General features: G+C 46.4%; 2 non-coding genes and 31 pseudogenes across 2 annotated transcripts; 25 read left to right on the forward strand and 8 right to left on the reverse strand.

Annotated features, from left to right (window-relative positions):
* The first annotated feature begins 205 nt into the window (after nt 1-205).
* LOC148240807 (5S ribosomal RNA) lies at nt 206-324 on the forward strand (annotated as a pseudogene).
* Nucleotides 325-529: 205 nt separating this feature from the next.
* On the forward strand, nt 530-648 carry LOC148240808 (5S ribosomal RNA; annotated as a pseudogene).
* Nucleotides 649-853: 205 nt separating this feature from the next.
* On the forward strand, nt 854-972 carry LOC148240809 (5S ribosomal RNA; annotated as a pseudogene).
* A 205-nt stretch (nt 973-1177) lies between these two features.
* Nucleotides 1178-1296, forward strand: LOC148240810 (5S ribosomal RNA; annotated as a pseudogene).
* Nucleotides 1297-1504: 208 nt separating this feature from the next.
* On the forward strand, nt 1505-1623 carry LOC148240811 (5S ribosomal RNA; annotated as a pseudogene).
* Nucleotides 1624-2182: 559 nt separating this feature from the next.
* On the forward strand, nt 2183-2301 carry LOC148240812 (5S ribosomal RNA; annotated as a pseudogene).
* Nucleotides 2302-3173: 872 nt separating this feature from the next.
* Nucleotides 3174-3292, forward strand: LOC148240813 (5S ribosomal RNA; annotated as a pseudogene).
* A 207-nt stretch (nt 3293-3499) lies between these two features.
* LOC148240814 (5S ribosomal RNA) lies at nt 3500-3618 on the forward strand (annotated as a pseudogene).
* A 207-nt stretch (nt 3619-3825) lies between these two features.
* On the forward strand, nt 3826-3944 carry LOC148240815 (5S ribosomal RNA; annotated as a pseudogene).
* A 563-nt stretch (nt 3945-4507) lies between these two features.
* Nucleotides 4508-4626, forward strand: LOC148240816 (5S ribosomal RNA; annotated as a pseudogene).
* A 559-nt stretch (nt 4627-5185) lies between these two features.
* Nucleotides 5186-5304, forward strand: LOC148240817 (5S ribosomal RNA; annotated as a pseudogene).
* An 873-nt stretch (nt 5305-6177) lies between these two features.
* Nucleotides 6178-6296, forward strand: LOC148240818 (5S ribosomal RNA; annotated as a pseudogene).
* A 423-nt stretch (nt 6297-6719) lies between these two features.
* On the reverse strand, nt 6720-6838 carry LOC148240819 (5S ribosomal RNA; annotated as a pseudogene).
* A 205-nt stretch (nt 6839-7043) lies between these two features.
* LOC148240820 (5S ribosomal RNA) lies at nt 7044-7162 on the reverse strand (annotated as a pseudogene).
* A 205-nt stretch (nt 7163-7367) lies between these two features.
* LOC148240821 (5S ribosomal RNA) lies at nt 7368-7486 on the reverse strand (annotated as a pseudogene).
* Nucleotides 7487-8049: 563 nt separating this feature from the next.
* On the reverse strand, nt 8050-8168 carry LOC148240822 (5S ribosomal RNA; annotated as a pseudogene).
* Nucleotides 8169-8372: 204 nt separating this feature from the next.
* LOC148240823 (5S ribosomal RNA) lies at nt 8373-8490 on the reverse strand (annotated as a pseudogene).
* A 561-nt stretch (nt 8491-9051) lies between these two features.
* LOC148240824 (5S ribosomal RNA) lies at nt 9052-9170 on the reverse strand (annotated as a pseudogene).
* A 204-nt stretch (nt 9171-9374) lies between these two features.
* Nucleotides 9375-9493, reverse strand: LOC148240825 (5S ribosomal RNA; annotated as a pseudogene).
* Nucleotides 9494-10051: 558 nt separating this feature from the next.
* On the reverse strand, nt 10052-10170 carry LOC148240826 (5S ribosomal RNA; annotated as a pseudogene).
* A 150-nt stretch (nt 10171-10320) lies between these two features.
* Nucleotides 10321-10439, forward strand: LOC148240827 (5S ribosomal RNA). Its single transcript, XR_015814462.1, has one exon. It is a non-coding gene; the product is annotated as a 5S ribosomal RNA (ribosomal RNA).
* Nucleotides 10440-11252: 813 nt separating this feature from the next.
* On the forward strand, nt 11253-11371 carry LOC148240828 (5S ribosomal RNA; annotated as a pseudogene).
* A 206-nt stretch (nt 11372-11577) lies between these two features.
* LOC148240829 (5S ribosomal RNA) lies at nt 11578-11695 on the forward strand (annotated as a pseudogene).
* A 560-nt stretch (nt 11696-12255) lies between these two features.
* LOC148240830 (5S ribosomal RNA) lies at nt 12256-12374 on the forward strand (annotated as a pseudogene).
* Nucleotides 12375-12579: 205 nt separating this feature from the next.
* Nucleotides 12580-12698, forward strand: LOC148240831 (5S ribosomal RNA; annotated as a pseudogene).
* A 563-nt stretch (nt 12699-13261) lies between these two features.
* On the forward strand, nt 13262-13380 carry LOC148240832 (5S ribosomal RNA; annotated as a pseudogene).
* Nucleotides 13381-13586: 206 nt separating this feature from the next.
* LOC148240833 (5S ribosomal RNA) lies at nt 13587-13705 on the forward strand (annotated as a pseudogene).
* An 881-nt stretch (nt 13706-14586) lies between these two features.
* On the forward strand, nt 14587-14705 carry LOC148240834 (5S ribosomal RNA; annotated as a pseudogene).
* Nucleotides 14706-14910: 205 nt separating this feature from the next.
* LOC148240835 (5S ribosomal RNA) lies at nt 14911-15029 on the forward strand (annotated as a pseudogene).
* Nucleotides 15030-15589: 560 nt separating this feature from the next.
* LOC148240836 (5S ribosomal RNA) lies at nt 15590-15707 on the forward strand (annotated as a pseudogene).
* Nucleotides 15708-16269: 562 nt separating this feature from the next.
* On the forward strand, nt 16270-16388 carry LOC148240837 (5S ribosomal RNA; annotated as a pseudogene).
* A 204-nt stretch (nt 16389-16592) lies between these two features.
* Nucleotides 16593-16711, forward strand: LOC148240838 (5S ribosomal RNA; annotated as a pseudogene).
* A 563-nt stretch (nt 16712-17274) lies between these two features.
* LOC148240839 (5S ribosomal RNA) lies at nt 17275-17393 on the forward strand. The gene has a single exon (XR_015815393.1). It is a non-coding gene; the product is annotated as a 5S ribosomal RNA (ribosomal RNA).
* Nucleotides 17394-17508: the final 115 nt, after the last annotated feature.

Here is a 17508-nt window from a genome sequence, read left to right on the forward strand (position 1 = left end):
TTTTTTTGCAGATGATTCTTTCGACGTTAGGAGCAACTTGAATTGTGGTCCTCAGGTTTATTCGCAAATGTGAGTCACGGCGCTGTAGCATTTTACTTGATATTAGAACGATAACGGGAGGTGCAGTGCGCATGCACAAGGAAATAAATGACGGGAGGGGGAAGAAAGGGGAATGAGTTTATGTATTTGCAGCGCGAAATTAAACAGGTGCGATCATACCAGCATTAATGCACCGAATCCCATCAGAACTCCGCAGTGAAGTGTGCTTGGGCGAGATTAGTACTCGGATGGGTGACCTCCTGGGAAGTCCTCGTGTCGCACCAATTTTTTATCAGACGGGTCGTTCGATGTTACGCGCGTCTGGAACTAGGGTCCGCTGATATATATGCAAATGTGTGTCAAGAAGAAGGGGCATTTTAATCGATATTAGAACGAGATTGAGAGGTGAAGTGTGAACACACAAGGAAACAAATGACGGGAGGGGGAAGAAAGGAGAAAGAGTGTATGTATTTGCAGCGCGAAATTAAACAGGTGCAATCATACCAGCACTAAAGCCTCGGATCCCATCAGAACTCCGCAGTTAGGTGTGCTTGGGCGAGAGTAGTACAATGATGGGTGACCACTTGGGAAGCCCTCGTGTTGCACCTATTTTTTTTCGGATGGGTTGTTCGACGTTACGCGCGAATGGAATTATAAACTGCTGGTTCATTTGCAAAGGTGAGTCACGGTGCCGGGGCATATTACTTGATATTAGAACGAGAAAGAGAAATGCAGAGTGCACGCACAAGGAAACAAATGATGGGAGGGGGAAGAAAGGAGAAAGAGTTTATGTATTTGCAGCGCAAAATTAATAAGGTGTGATCATACCAGCACTAATGCAACAAATCCCATCATAACTCCGCAGTTAAGTGTGCTTGGGCGAGAGTAGTACTCGGATGGGTGACCACTTGGGAAGTCCTCGTGTTGCACCCATTTATTTGTAGATGATTCTTTCGACGTTACGCGCGACTTGAATTATGGTCCTCAGGTTTATTCGCAAATGTGAGTCACGGCGCTGTAGCATTTTACTTGATATTAGAACGAGAACGGGAGGTGCAGTGCGCACGCACAAGGAAACAAATGACGGGAGGGGGAAGAAAGGGGAATGAGTTTATGTATGTGCAGCGCAAAATTAAACAGGTGCGATCATACCAGAACTAATGCACCGGATCCCATCAGAACTCCGCAGTGAAGTGTGCTTGGGCGAGATTAGTACTCGGATGGGTGACCTCCTGGGAAGTCCTCGTGTCACACAAATTTTTTTTTTTCAGACTGGAAATTCGACGTTACGCGCGACTGGAATTAGTGTTCACTGGTTTATACGTAAATGTGAGTCAAGAAGTAGGGGCATTTTAATCGATATTAGAACGAGAATGAGAGGTGAAGTGTGAACGCACAAGGAAACAAGTGACGGGAGGGGGAAGAAAGGAGAAGGAGTTTATGTATTTGCAACTCGGAATTAAACGGGTGTGATCATACCAGCACTAATGCACCGGATCCCATCAGAACCCCGCAGTTAAGTGCGCTTGGTCGAGAGTAGTACTCGGATGGGTGACCTCCTGGTAAGTCCTCGTGTCGCACTAATTTTTTTTCAGACGGGTCGTTCGACGTTATGTGCGACTGGAACTAGGGTCCGTTGGTTTATACGCAAATGTGAGTCAAGAAGCAGGGGCATTTTAATCGAGATTAGAACGAGAAGGAGAGGTGCAGTGTGAACGCACAAGGAAACAATTGATTGGATGGGGAGGGAAGGAGAAGGAGTGTATGTATTTTAAGCACGAAATGAAACAGGTGCGATCATACCAGCACTAATGCAACGGATTCTATCAGAACTCCGTAGGTAAGGGTGCTTGGGCGAGAGTAGTACTAGCATGGGTTACCTCCTGCGAAGTCCTTATATTTCACCCATTTTCTTGTGAAGTCCTCGTGTTGCACCCATTTTTTTACAGATGATTCTTTCGACGTTACGCGCGACTTGAATTATGGTCCTCAGGTTTATTCGTAAATGTGAGTCACGGCGCTGTAGCATTTTACTTGATATTAGAACGAGAACGGGAGGTGCAGTGCGCACGCACAAGGAAACAAATGACGGGAGGGGGAAGAAAGGGGAATGACTTTATGTATTTGCAGCGCAAAATTAAACAGCTGCGATCATACCAGCACTAATGCACCGGATCCCATTAGAACTCCGCATTTAAGTCTGCTTAGGCGAGAGTAGTACTCGGATGGGTGACCACCTGGGAAGTCCTCGTGTCGCACTAATTTTTTTTTCAGACGGGTCGTTCGACGTTACGCGCGACTGGAACTAGGGTCCACTGGTTTATACGCAATTGTGAGTCAAGAAGCAGGGGCATTTTAATTGATATTAGAACGAGAAAGAGAGATGCAGAGTGCACGCACAAGGAAACAAATGACTTGAGGGGGGATGGAGGGAGAAAAGGTGTATGTATTTACAGCGTAGAATGAAACATGAGCAATCATACCAGCACCAATGCAACGAATTCTATCAGAACTCTGCAGTTAAGGGTGCTTGGGCGAGAGAAGCACTAGGATGGGTGACCTCCTGCGAAGTCCTTATATTTCACCCATTTTCTTAGGAAGTCTTCGTGTTGCACCCATTTTTTTGCAGATGATTCTTTCGGCGATACGCGCGACTTGATATTCGCAAATGTGAGTCACGGTACCGTAGCATTTTACTTGATATTAGAAGGAGCACGGGAGGTGCAGTGCGCACGCACAAGGAAATAAATGACGGGAGGGGGAAGAAAGGAGAAGGAGTTTATGTATTTGCAGCGCGGAATTAAACGGGTGCGATCATACCAGCACAAATGCAACGGATCCCATTATAACTCATCAGTTAAGTGTGCTTTGGCGAAAGTAGTACAATGATGGGTTGCCTCCTGGGAAGTTCTCGTGTTGCACCCATTTTTTTTTTTTCAGATGTGCCGTTCGACGTTACGCGCGACTTTAATTATGGTCCGCAGATTTATTCGCAAATGTGAGTCACAGCGTCGTGGCATTTTACTTGATATTTGAACGAGAACGAGAGGTGCAGTGCGCACGCACAAGGAAACAAATGACGGGAGGGGGAAGAAAGGAGAAGGAGTTTATGTATTTGCAGCGCGGAATTAAACGGGTGCGATCATACCAGCACAAATGCAACAGATCCCATTATAACTCCGCAGTTAAGTGTGCTTTGGCGAAAGTAGTACAATGATGGGTTGCCTCCTGGGAAGTTCTCGTGTTGCACCCATTTTTTTTTTCAGATGTGCCGTTCGACGTTACGCGCGAGTTTAATTATGGTCCGCAGATTTATTCGCAAATGTGAGTCACAGCGCCGTGGCATTTTACTTGATATTTGAACGAGAACGAGAGGTGCAGTGCGCACGCACAAGGAAACAAATGACGGGAGGGGGAAGAAAGGAGAAGGAGTTTATGTATTTGCAGCGCGGAATTAAACGGGTGCGATCATACCAGCACAAATACAACGGATCCCATTATAACTCCGCAGTTAACTGTGCTTTGGCGAAAGTAGTACAATGATGGGTTGCCTCCTGGGAAGTTCTCATGTTGCACCCATTTTTTTTTTCAGATGTGCCGTTCGACGTTACGCGCGATTTTAATTATGGTTCGCAGATTTATTCGCAAATGTGAGTCACAGCGCCGTGGCATTTTACATGATATTTGAACGAGAACGAGAGGTGCAGTGCGTACGCACAAGTAAACAAATGACGGGAGGGGGAAGAAAGGAGAAGGAGTTTATGTATTTGCAGCGCGAAATTAAACAGGTTCGATCATTCCAGCACTAATGCACCAGATCCCATCAGAATTCCGCAGTTAAGTGTGCTTGGGTGAGAGTAGTACTCGGATGGGTGACCTCCTGGGAAGTCCTCTTGTCGCACTAATTTTTTTTTTCAGACAGGTCGTTCGACGTTACGCGCGACTGGAACTAGAGTCCACTGGTTCATACGCAAATGTGAGTCAAGAAGCAGGGGCATTTTAATCGATATTAGAACGAGAAAGAGAGATGCAGAGTGCACGCACAAGGAAACAAATGACGGGAGGGGGGATGGAGGGAGAAAAAGTGTATGTATTTGCAGCCCAGAATGAAACATGAGCAATCATACCAGCACCAATGCAACGGATTCTATCAGAACTCCGCAAGTTAAGGGTGCTTGGGCGAGAGTAGCACTAGGATCGGTGACCTCCTGCGAAGTCCTTATATTTCACCTATTTTCTTAGGAAGTCCTCGTGTTGCACCTATTTTTTTACAGATGATTCTTTCGATGATACGCGCGACTTGAATTATGGTCCTCAGGTTTATTCGCAAATGTGAGTCACGGCACCGTAGCATTTTACTTGATATTAGAACGAGCACGGGAGGTGCAGTGCGCACGCACAAGGAAACAATTGACGGGAGGGGGAAGAAAGGAGAAGGAGTTTATGTATTTGCAGCGCAGAATTAAACTTATGCGATCATACCAGCACTAATGCACTGGATCCCATCAGAACACCGCAGTTAAGTGTGCTTGGGCGAGAGTAGTACTCGAATGGGTGACCTCCTAGGAAGTCCTCGTGTCGCACCAATTTTTTTTCAGACGGGTTGTTCGACGTTACGTGCGACTGGAACTAGAGTCCGCTGGTTTATACGCAAATGTGAGTCAAAAAGTAGGGGCATTTTAATCGATATTAGAACGAGAAGGAGAGGTGCAGTGTGAACGCACAAGGAAACAATTGATGAGAGGGGGAGGGAAGGAGAAGGAGTGTATGTATTTTCAGCACGAAATGGAAGAGGTGCGATCATACCAGCACTAATGCAACGGATTCTATCGGAACTCCGTAGGTAAGGGTGCTTGGGCGAGAGTAGTTCTAGCATGGGTTACCTCCTGCGAAGTCCTTATATTTCACCCATTTTCTTGTGAAGTCCTCGTGTTGCACCCATTTTTTTACAGATGATTCTTTCGACGTTACGCGCGACTTGAATTATGGTCCTCAGGTTTATTCGTAAATGTGAGTCACGGCGCTGTAGCATTTTACTTGATATTAGAACGAGAACGGGAGGTGCAGTGCGCACGCACAAGGAAACAAATGACGGGAGGGGGAAGAAAGGGGAATGACTTTATGTATTTGCAGCGCAAAATTAAACAGCTGCGATCATACCAGCACTAATGCACCGGATCCCATTAGAACTCCGCATTTAAGTCTGCTTAGGCGAGAGTAGTACTCGGATGGGTGACCACCTGGGAAGTCCTCGTGTCGCACTAATTTTTTTTTCAGACGGGTCGTTCGACGTTACGCGCGACTGGAACTAGGGTCCACTGGTTTATACGCAATTGTGAGTCAAGAAGCAGGGGCATTTTAATTGATATTAGAACGAGAAAGAGAGATGCAGAGTGCACGCACAAGGAAACAAATGACTTGAGGGGGGATGGAGGGAGAAAAGGTGTATGTATTTACAGCGTAGAATGAAACATGAGCAATCATACCAGCACCAATGCAACGAATTCTATCAGAACTCTGCAGTTAAGGGTGCTTGGGCGAGAGAAGCACTAGGATGGGTGACCTCCTGCGAAGTCCTTATATTTCACCCATTTTCTTAGGAAGTCTTCGTGTTGCACCCATTTTTTTGCAGATGATTCTTTCGGCGATACGCGCGACTTGATATTCGCAAATGTGAGTCACGGTACCGTAGCATTTTACTTGATATTAGAAGGAGCACGGGAGGTGCAGTGCGCACGCACAAGGAAATAAATGACGGGAGGGGGAAGAAAGGAGAAGGAGTTTATGTATTTGCAGCGCGGAATTAAACGGGTGCGATCATACCAGCACAAATGCAACGGATCCCATTATAACTCATCAGTTAAGTGTGCTTTGGCGAAAGTAGTACAATGATGGGTTGCCTCCTGGGAAGTTCTCGTGTTGCACCCATTTTTTTTTTTTTCAGATGTGCCGTTCGACGTTACGCGCGACTTTAATTATGGTCCGCAGATTTATTCGCAAATGTGAGTCACAGCGTCGTGGCATTTTACTTGATATTTGAACGAGAACGAGAGGTGCAATGCGCACGCACAAGGAAACAAATGACGGGAGGGGGAAGAAAGGAGAAGGAGTTTATGTATTTGCAGCGCGGAATTAAACGGGTGCGATCATACCAGCACAAATGCAACAGATCCCATTATAACTCCGCAGTTAAGTGTGCTTTGGCGAAAGTAGTACAATGATGGGTTGCCTCCTGGGAAGTTCTCGTGTTGCACCCATTTTTTTTTTCAGATGTGCCGTTCGACGTTACGCGCGAGTTTAATTATGGTCCGCAGATTTATTCGCAAATGTGAGTCACAGCGCCGTGGCATTTTACTTGATATTTGAACGAGAACGAGAGGTGCAGTGCGCACGCACAAGGAAACAAATGACGGGAGGGGGAAGAAAGGAGAAGGAGTTTATGTATTTGCAGCGCGGAATTAAACGGGTGCGATCATACCAGCACAAATACAACGGATCCCATTATAACTCCGCAGTTAACTGTGCTTTGGCGAAAGTAGTACAATGATGGGTTGCCTCCTGGGAAGTTCTCGTTCTAATATCAAGTAAAATGCTACAGCGCCGTGACTCACATTTGCGAATAAACCTGAGGACCATAATTCAAGTCGCACGTAACGTTGAAAGAATCATCTGCAAAAAAATTGGTGCAACACGAGGACTTCCCAAGTGGTCACCCATCTGAGTACTACTCTCGCCCAAGCACACTTAACTGCGGAGTTATGATGGGATCTGTTGCATTAGTGCTGCTATGATCGCACCTGATTAATTTCGCGCTGCAAATACATTAACTCCTTCTCCTTTCTTCCCCCTCCCGTCATTTGTTTCCTTGTGTGTGCACTCTGTATCTCTCTTTCTCGTTCTAATATCAAGTAATATGCCCCGGCACCGTGACTCACCTTTGCAAATGAACCAGCGGTTTATAATTCCATTCGCGGCTAACGTCGAACAACCCATCCGAAAAAAAATAGGTGCAACATGAGGGCTTCCCAAGTGGTCACCCATCCGAGTACTACTCTCGCCCAAGTACACCTAACTGCGGAGTTCTGATGGAATCCGAGGCTTTAGTGCTGGTATGATCGCACCTGTTTAATTTTGCGTTGCAAATACATACACTCCTTCTCCTTTCTTCCCCCTCCTGTCATTTGTTTCCTTGTGCGTTCACACTTCACCTCTCATTCTCGTTCTAATATCGATTAAAATGCCCCTGCTTCTTGACTCACATTTGCGTATAAACCAGCGGACCCTAGTTCTAGACGCGCGTAACGTCGAACGACCCGTCTGAAAAAAAATTGGTGCGACAAGAGGACTTCCCAGGAGGTCACCCATCTGAGTACTAATCTCGCCCAAGCGCACTTCACTGCGAAGTTCTGATGGGATCCGGTGCATTAGTGCTGGTATGATCGCACCTGTTTAATTTTGCGCTGCAAATACATAAACTCATTCCCCTTTCTTCCCCCTCCCGTCATTTGTTTCCTTGTGCGTGCGCACTGCACCTCCCGTGCTCGTTCTAATATCAAGTAAAATGCCACGGCGACGTGACTCCCATTTGCGAATAAACCTGAGGACCACAATTCAAGTCGCGCGTAACGTCGAAAGAATCATCTGCAAAAAATTGTGTGCAACACGAGGACTTCACAAGAAAATGGATGAAATATAAGGACTTCGCAGGAGGTAACCCATGCTAGTACTACTCTCGCCCAAGCACCCTTACCTACGGAGTTCTGATAGAATCCGTTGCATTAGTGCTGGTATGATCGCACCTGTTTCATTTCGCGCTGTAAAAACATACACTCCTTCTCCTTTCTTCCCCCTCCCGTCATTTGTTTCCTTGTGCGTGCGCACTGCACCTCTCGTTCTCGTTCAAATATCAAGTAAAATACCACGGTGCCGTGACTTAAATTTGCGAATAAATCTGCGGACCATAATTAAAGTCGCGCGTAACGTAGAACGGCACATCTGAAAAAAAGAAAATGGGTGCAACACGAGAACTTCCCAGGAGGTAACCGATCATTGTACTACTTTCGCCAAAGCACACTTAACTGCGGAGTTCTGATGGGATCCGGTGCATTTGTGCTGGTGTGACCGCACCTGTTTAATTTCGTGCTAAAAATACATACACTCCTTCTTTCCTCCCCCCCTCCCATCATTTGTTTCCTTGTGCGTTCACACTGCACCTCTCCTTCTCGTTCTAACATCGATTAAAATGCCCCTGATTCTTGACTAACATTTGTGTATAAACCAGCGGACCATAGTTCCAGTCGCGCGTAACATCGAACGATCCTTCTGAAAAGAAATTGTTGCGATACGAGGACTTCCCAAGAGGTCACCCATCCAAGTACTACTCTCGCCCAAGCACACTTAACTGCAGGGTTCTGATGGGATCCAGTGCATTAGCGCTAGTATGATGCCACTTGTTCAATTTTGCGCTTCAAATACATACACTCCTTCTCTTTTCTTCCACATCCCGTCATTTGTTTCCTTGTGCGTGCGCACTGCTCCTCCCGTACTCGTTCTACTATCAAGTAAAATGCCACAGCACCGTGACTCACATTTGTGAATAAACCTGTGGACCATAAATCAAGTCGCGCGTAACGTCGAAAGAATCATCTGCAAAAAGATGGGTGCAACACGAGGACCTCCCAAGAAAATGGGTGAAATATAAGGACTTCGCAAGAGGTCACCGATCCGAGTTCTTTTCTCACCCAAGCACCCTTAACTGCGGAATTCTGATAGAATCCATTGCATTAGTGCTGGTAAGATCCCTCATGTTTCATTCTGCACTGCAAATACATACACTCTTTCTCCTTCCATTTCCCGTCCCGTCATTTGTTTCCTTGTGCGTGCGCACTGCACCTCTCGTTCTCGTTCAAATATCAAGTAAAATGCCACGGCGCCGTGACTCACCTTTGCAAATGAACCAGCGGTTTAGAATTCCATTCGCGCGTAATGTCGAACAACCCATCTGAAAAAAAATAGGTGCAACACGAGGGCTTCCCAGGTGGTCACCGATCCGAGTACTACTTTCGCCAAAGCACACTTAACTGCGGAGTTCTGATGGGATCCGGTGCTTTTGTGCTGGTCTGACCGCACCTGTTTAATTTCGTGCTGAAAATACATACACTCCTTCTTCCCTTCGCCCCTCCCATCATTTGTTTCTTTGTGCGTTCACACTGCATCTCTCCTTCTCGTTCTAATACTGATTAAAATGCCCCTGATTCTTGACTCACATTTGCGTATAAACCAGCGGACCCTAGTTCCAGTCGCGCGTAACGTCGAACGACCCGTTTGAAAAAAAATTGGTGCGACACGAGGACTTCCCAGGAGGTCACCCATCCGAGTACTACTCTCGCCCAAGCTCACATAACTACGGAGTTCTAATTGGATAAGGTGCATTAGTGCTGGTATGATCGCACCTGTTTAATTTCGCGCTGCAAATACATAAACTCCTTCTCCTTTCTTCCCCCTCCCGTCATTTGTTTCCTTGTGCGTGCGCACTGCACCTCCCGTGCTCATTCTAATGTCAAGTAAAATGCTACGGTGCCGTGACTCACATTTGCGAATAAACCTGTGGACCATAATTCAAGTCGTGCATATCGTCGAAAGAATCGTCTGCCAAAAAATGGGTGCAACACGAGGAGTTCAGAAGAAAATGGTTGAAATATAAGGACTTCGCAGGAGGTAACCCTTGCTAGTACTACTCTCGCCCAAGCACCCTTACCTACGGAGTTTTGATAGAATCCGTTGCATTAGTGCTGGTTTGATCGCACCTGTTTCATTTCGTGCTGAAAATACATACACTCCTTCTTCCCTCCCCCCCTCCCACCATTTGTTTCCTTGTGCGTTCACACTGCACCTCTCCTTCTCGTTCTAATATCGATTAAAATGCCCCTGCTTCTTGACTCACATTTGCGTATAAACCAGTGGACCCTAGTTCAAGTCTCGCGTAACGTCGAACGACCCGTCTGAAAAAAAATTGGTGTGACACGAAGACTTCCCAGGAGGTCACCAATCCGAGTACTACTCTCGCCAAAGCACACTTAACTGCGGAGTTTTGATGGGATCCGGTGCATTAGTGCTGGTATGATCGCACCTGTTTATTCGCAAATGTGAGTCATGGCACCGTAGCATTTTACTTGATATTAGAACGAGAATGAGAGGTGAAGTGTGAACGCACAAGGAAACAAATGACGGGAGGGGGAAGAAAGGAGAAGGAGTGTATGTATTTGCAGCGCGAATTTAAAGAGGTGCGATCAAACCAGCACTAAAGCTCCGGATCCCATCAGAACTCCGCAGTTAAGTGTGCTTGGGTGAGGGTAGTACTCGGATGGGTGACCACCTGGGAAGCCCTCGTGTTGCACCTATTTTGTTTCGGATGGGTTGTTCGACGTTACGCACGAATGAAATTATAAACCGCTGGTTTATTTGCAAAGGTGAGTCACGGTGCCGGGGCATATTACTTGATATTTGAACGAGAAAGAGAGATGCAGAGTGCACGCACAAGGAAACAAATGACGAGAGGGGGGATGGAAGGAGAAAGAGTGTATGTATTTGCAGTGCAGAATGAAACATGAGGGATCGTACCAGCACTAATGCAACGGATTCTATCAGAACTCCGCAGTTAAGGGTGCTTGGGCGAGAAAAGTACTCGGATGGGTGACCTTCTGCGAAGTCCTTATATTTCACCCATTTTCTTGGGAGGTCCTCGTGTTGCACCCATCTTTTTGCAGATGATTCTTTCGACGTTACGCGCGACTTGATTTATGGTCCGAAGGTTTATTCGCAAATTTGAGTCACGGCACCGTGCCATTTTATTTGATATTAGAACGAGTACGGGAGGTGCAGTGCGGACGCACAAGGAAACAAATGACGGGAGGAGGAAGAAAAGAGAAGGAGTGTATGTATTTGAAGCGCAAAATTAAACAAGTGGTATCATACCAGCACTAATGCACTGGATTCCATCAGAACTCTGCAGTTAAGTGTGCTTGGGCGAGAGTAGTACGCGCGACTTGAATTATGGTCCTCAGGTTTATCCGCAAATGTGAGTCACGGCACCGTAGCATTTTACTTTATATTAGAAGGAGCACGAGAGGTGCAGTGCGCACGCACAAGGAAACAAATGACGGGAGGGGGAAGAAAGGAGAAGGAGTTTATGTATTTGCAGCGCGGAATTAAACGGATGCGATCATACCACCACTTACGCACCGGATCCCATCATAACTCCGCAGTTAAGTGTGCTTGGGCGAGAGTAGTACTCGGATGGGTGACCTCTTGGGAAGTCCTCGTGTCGCACCAATAATTTTTTCAGACGGGTCGTTCGACGTTATGCGCGACTGGAACTGGGGTCCGCTTGTTTATACGCAAATGTGAGTCAAGAAGTAGGGGCATTTTAATCGATATTAGAACGAGAATGAGAGGTGAAGTGTGAACGCACAAGAAAACAAATGACGGGAGGGGGAAGAAAGGAGAAGGAGTGTATGTATTTGCAGCGCGAAATTAAACAGGTGCGATCATACCAGCACTAAAGCTCCGGATCCCATCAGAACTCCGCAGTTAAGTGTGATTGGGCGAGGGTAGTACTCGGATGGTTGACCACCTGGGAAGCCCTCGTGTGCACCTATTTTTTTTCGGATGGGTTGTTCGACGTTACGCGCGAATGGAATTACAAACTGCTGGTTCATTTGCAAAGGTGAGTCACGGTGCCGGGGCATATTACTTGATATTAGAACGAGAAAGAGAGATGCAGAGTGCACGCACAAGGAAACAAATGACGGGAGGGGGGATGGGAGGAGAAAGAGTGTATGTATTTGCAGCGGAGAATGAAACATGAGGGATCATACCAGCACTAATGCAATGGATTCTATTAGAACTCCGCAGTTAAGGGTGTTTGGGCGAGAAAAGTACTCGTATGGGTGACCTCCTACGAAGTCCTTATATTTCACCCATTTTCTTAGGAAGTACTCGTGTTGCACCCATTTTTTTGCAGATGATTCTTTCGACGAAACGTGCAACTTGAGTTATGGTCCTCAGGTTCATTCGCAAATGTGAGTCACGGCACCGTAGTATTTTACTTGATATTAGAATGAGCACGGGAGGTGCAGTGCGCACGCACAAGGAAACAAATGACGGGAGGGGAAAGAAAGGAGAAGGAGTTTATGTATTTGCAGCGCAGAATTAAACGAGTGCGATCATACCAGCACTAATGCACTGGATCCCATCAGAACTCTGCAGTTAAGTGTGCTTGGGCGAGAGTAGTACTCGGATGGGTGACCTCATGGGAAGTCCTCGTGTCGCACCAATTTTTTTTCAGACGGGTCGTTCGACGTTATGCGCGACGGGAACTATGGTCCGCTGGTTTATACGCAAATGTGAGTCAAGAATTAGGGGCATTTTAATCGATATTAGAACGAGATGGAGAGATGCAGTGTGAACGCACAAGGAAACAATTGATGGGAAGGGAAGGGAAGGAGAAGGAGTGTATTTATTTTCAGCACGAAATGAAACAGGTGCGATGATACCAGCACTAATGCAACGGATTCTATCAGAACTCCGCAGTTAAGTGTGCTTTGGCAAAAGTAGTACAATGATGGGTTACCTCCTGGGAAGTTCTCGTGTTGCACCCATTTTCTTTTTTTCAGATGTGTCGTTCGACGTTACGCGCGACTTTAATTATGGCCCGCAGATTTATTCGCAAATGTGAGTCACGGTGTCGTGGCATTTTACTTGATATTTGAACGAGAGCGAGAGGTGCAGTGCGCACGCAAAAGGAAAAAAATCACGGGAGGGGGAAGAAAGGAGAAGGAGTTTATGTATTTGCAGCGCGAAATGAAACAGGTGCGATCATACCAGCACTAATGCAACGGATTCTATCAGAACTCCGTAGGTAAGGGTGCTTGGGCGAGAGTAGTACTAGCATGGGTTACCTCCTGCGAAGTCCTTATATTTCACCCATTTTCTTGTGAAGTCCTCGTGTTGCACCCATTTTTTTGCAGATGATTCTTTTGACGTTACGCGCGACTTGAATTATGGTCCTCAGGTTTATTTGCAAATGTGAGTCACGGCGCTGTAGCATTTTACTTGATATTAGAACGAGAACGGGAGCTGCAGTGCGCACGCACAAAGAAACAAATGACGAGAGGGGGACGAAAGGGGAATGAGTTTATGTATTTACAGCGAAAAATTAAACAGGTGCAATCATTCCAGCATTAATGCACCGGATCCCATCAGAACTCCGCAGTTAAGTATGCTTGGGCGAGCGTAGTACTCGGATGGGTGACCTCTTGGGAAGTCCTCGTGTCGCACCAATTTTTTTTTCAAACGGGTCGTTCGACGTTACGCGCGACTGGAACTAGGGTCCGCTGGTTTATACGCAAATGTGAGTTAAGAAGCAGGGGCATTTTAATCGATATTAGAACGAGAATGAGAGGTGAAGTGTGAACGCACAAGGAAACAAATGACCAGAGGGGGAAGAAAGGAGAAGGAGTGTATGTATTTGCAGCGCATAATTAAACAGGTGCGATCATATCAGCACTAAAACCCCGGATCCCATCAGAACTCCGCACTTAAGTGTGCTTGGGCGAGAGTAGTACTCGGATGGGTGACAACTTGGGAAGCCCTCGTGTTGCACCTATTTTTTTCGGATGGGTTGTTCGACGTTACGCGCGAATGGAATTATAAACCGCTGGTTCATTTGAAAGGTGAGTCACGGTGCCGGGGCAAATTACTTGATATTAGAACGAGAAAGAGAGATGCAGAGTGCACGCACAAGGAAACAAATGACAGGAGGGGGGATGGGAGGAGAAAGAGTGTATGTATTTGCAGTGCAGAATGAAACATGAGGAATCATACTAGCACTAATGCAACGGATTCTATCAGAACTCCGCAGTTAAGGGTGCTTGGGCGAGAAAAGTACTCGGATGGGTGACCTCCTGCGAAGTCCTTATATTTCACCCATTTTCTTGGGAGGTCCTCGTGTTGCACCCATCTTTTTGCAGATGATTCTTTCGACGTTACGCGCGACTTGATTTATGGTTTGCAAGTTTATTCGGAAATGTGAGTCACGGCGCCGTAGCATTTTACTTGATATTAGAACGAGTACGGGAGGTGCAGTGCGCACGCACAAGGAAACAAATGACGGGATGAGGAAGAAAAGAGAAGGAGTGTATGTATTTGAAGCGCAAAATTAAACAAGTGGCATCATACCAACACTAATGCACTGGATCCCTTCAGAACTCTGCAGTTAAGTGTGCTTGGGTGAGAGTAGTACTCGGATGGGTGACCTCTTGGGAAGTCCTTGTATCGCAACAATTTTTTTTCAGATGGGTCGTTCGACGTTACGCACGACTGGAACTATGGTCCGCTGGTTTATACGCAAATGTGAGTTAAGAATCAGGGGCATTTTAATTGATATTAGAACGAGAAGGAGAGGTGCAGTGTGAACGCACAAGGAAACAAATGATGGGAGGGGGGGAGGGAAGAAGGAGTGTATGTATTTTCAGCATGAAATTAAACAGGTGCGGTCAGACCAGCACAAATGCACCGGATCCCATCAGAACTCTGCAGTTAAGTGTGCTTGGGCAAGAGTAGTACTCGGATGGGTGACCTCTTGGGAAGTCCTTATATTTCACCCATTTTTTTGCAGATAATTCTTTCGACGATACGCGCGACTTGAATTATGGTCCTCAGGTTTATTCACAAATGTGAGTCACGGCACCGTAGCATTTTACTTGATATTAGAACGAGCACGGTAGGTGCAGTTCGCACGCACAAGGAAACAAATGACGGGAGGGGGAAGAAAGGAGAAGGAGTTTATGTATTTGCAGCACGGAATTAAACGGGTGCAATCATACCAACACTAATGCACCAGATCCCATCAGAACTCCGCAGTTAAGTGTGTTTGGGCGAGAGTAGTACTCAGATGGGTGACCTCCTGCGAAGTCCTCGTGTCGCACCAATTTTTTTTCAAACAAGTTGTTCGACGTTACGCGCGACTGGAACTAGGTTTCGCTGGTTTATACGCAAATGTGAGTCAAGAAGCAGGGGCATTTTAATCGATATTAGAACGAGAAGGAGAGGTGCAGTGTGAACGCACAAGGAAACAATTGATGGGAAGGGAAGGGAAGGAGAAGGAGTGTATTTATTTTCAGCACGAAATGAAACAGGTGCGATGATACCAGCACTAATGCAACGGATTCTATCAGAACTCCGTAGGTAAGGGTGCTTGGGCGAGAGTAGTACTAGCATGGGTTACCTCCTGCGAAGTCCTTATATTTCACCCATTTTCTTGTGAAGTCCTCGTGTTGCACCCATTTTTTTGCAGATGATTCTTTCGACGTTACGCGCGACTTGAATTATGGTCCTAAGGTTTATTCGCAAATGTGAGTCACGTCACCGTGGCATTGTACTTGATATTAGAACGAGTACGGGAGGTGTAGTGCGCACGCACAAGGAAACAAATGACAGGAGCAGGAAGAAAAGAGAGGGAGTGTATGTATTTGAAGCGCAAAATTAAACAAGTGGCATCATACAAGCACTAATGCACCGGATCCCATCAGAACTCTGCAGTTAAGTGTGCTTGGGCGAGAGTAGTACTCGGATGGGTGACCTCTTGGGAAGTCCTCGTATCGCAATAATTTTTTTTCAGAGGGGTCGTTCGACGTTACGCGCGACTGGAACTATGGTCCGCTGGTTTATACGCAAATGTGAGTTAAGAAGCAGGGGCATTTTAATCGATATTAGAACGAGAATGAGAGATGCAGAGTGCACGCACAAGGAAACAAATGACGGGAGGGGGGGATGGAGGGAGAAAAAGTGTATGTATTTGCAGCGCAGAATGAAACATGAGCAATCATACCAGCACCAATGCAATGGATTCTATCAGAACTCCGCAAGTTAAGGGTGCTTGGGCGAGAGTAGCACTAGGATGGGTGACCTCCTACGAAGTCCTTATATTTCACCCATTTTCTTAGGAAGTCGTCGTGTTCCACCCATTTTTTTGCAGATGATTCTTTCGACGATACGCGCGACTTGAATTATGGTCCTCAGGTTTATTCCCAAATGTGAGTCACGGCACCGTAATATTTTAATTGATATTAGAGCGAGCACGGGAGGTGCAATGCGCACGCACAAGGAAACAAATGACGGGAGGGGGAAGAAAGGAGAAGGAGTTTATGTATTTGCAGCGCGAAATTAAACGGGTGCGATCATATAAGCACTAATGCACTGGATCCCATCAGAACTCTGCAGTTAAGTGTGTTTGGGCGAGAGTAGTACTCGGATTGGTGACCACCTGGGAAGTCCTCGTGTCGCACCAATTTTTTTTCAGACAGGTCGTTCGACGTTACGCGCGACTGGAACTATGGTCCGCTGGTTTATACGCAAATGTGAGTCAAGAATCAAGGGCATTTTAATCGATATTAGAACGAGAAGGAGAGGTGCAGTGTGAACGCACAAGGAAACAAGTGATGGGAGGGGGGGAGGGAAGAAGGAGTGTATGTATTTTCAGTACGAAATTAAACAAGTGCGGTCACACCAGCACAAATGCACCGGATCCCATCAGAACTCCGCAATCAAGTGTGCTTTGCCGAAAGTAGTACAATGATGGGTTACCTCCTGGGAAGTTCTCGTGTTGCACCCATTTTCTTTTTTTCAGATGTGCCGTTCGACGTTACGCGCGACTTGAATTATGGTCCGCAGATTTATTCACAAATGTGAGTCACGGCGCCGTGGCATTTTACTTGATATTTGAACGAGAACGAGAGGTGCAGTGCGCACGCACAAGGAAACAAATGACAGGAGGGGGAAGAAAGGAGAAGGAGTGTATGTATTTGCAGCGCGAAATGAAATAGGTGCGATCATACCAGCACTAATGCAACGGATTCTATCAGAACTCTGTAGGTAAGGGTGCTTGGGTGAGAGTAGTATTAGCATGGGTTACCTCCTGCGAAGTCCTTATATTTCACCCATTTTCTTGTGAAGTCCTCGTGTTGTACCCATTTTTTTGCAGATGATTCTTTCGACGTTACGCGCGACTTGAATTATGGTCCTCAGTTTTATTCGCAGATGTCAGTCACGGCGCTGTAGTGTTTTACTTGTTGTTAGAACGAGAACGGGAGGTGCAGTGCGCACGCACAAGGATACAAATGACGGGAGGGGGAAGAAAGGGGAATGAGTTTATGTATTTGTAGCTCAAAATTAAATAGGTGCGATCAGACCAGCACTAATGCACCGGATCCCATCAGAACTCCGCAGTGAAGTGTGCTTGGGCGAGATTAGTACTCGGATGGGTGACCTCCTGGGAAGTCCTCGTGTCGCACTAATTTTTTTTTTCAGACGGGTCGTTCGACGTTACGCGCGACTAGAACTAGGGTCCACTGGTTTATACGCAAATGTGAGTCAAGAAGCAGGGGCATTTTAATCGATATTAGAACGAGA

Source organism: Carica papaya, chromosome 8 (genome assembly GCF_054855325.1).
Source record: "Carica papaya isolate Zhongbai chromosome 8, ASM5485532v1, whole genome shotgun sequence".
Classification (NCBI taxonomy): Eukaryota; Viridiplantae; Streptophyta; class Magnoliopsida; order Brassicales; family Caricaceae; genus Carica; species Carica papaya.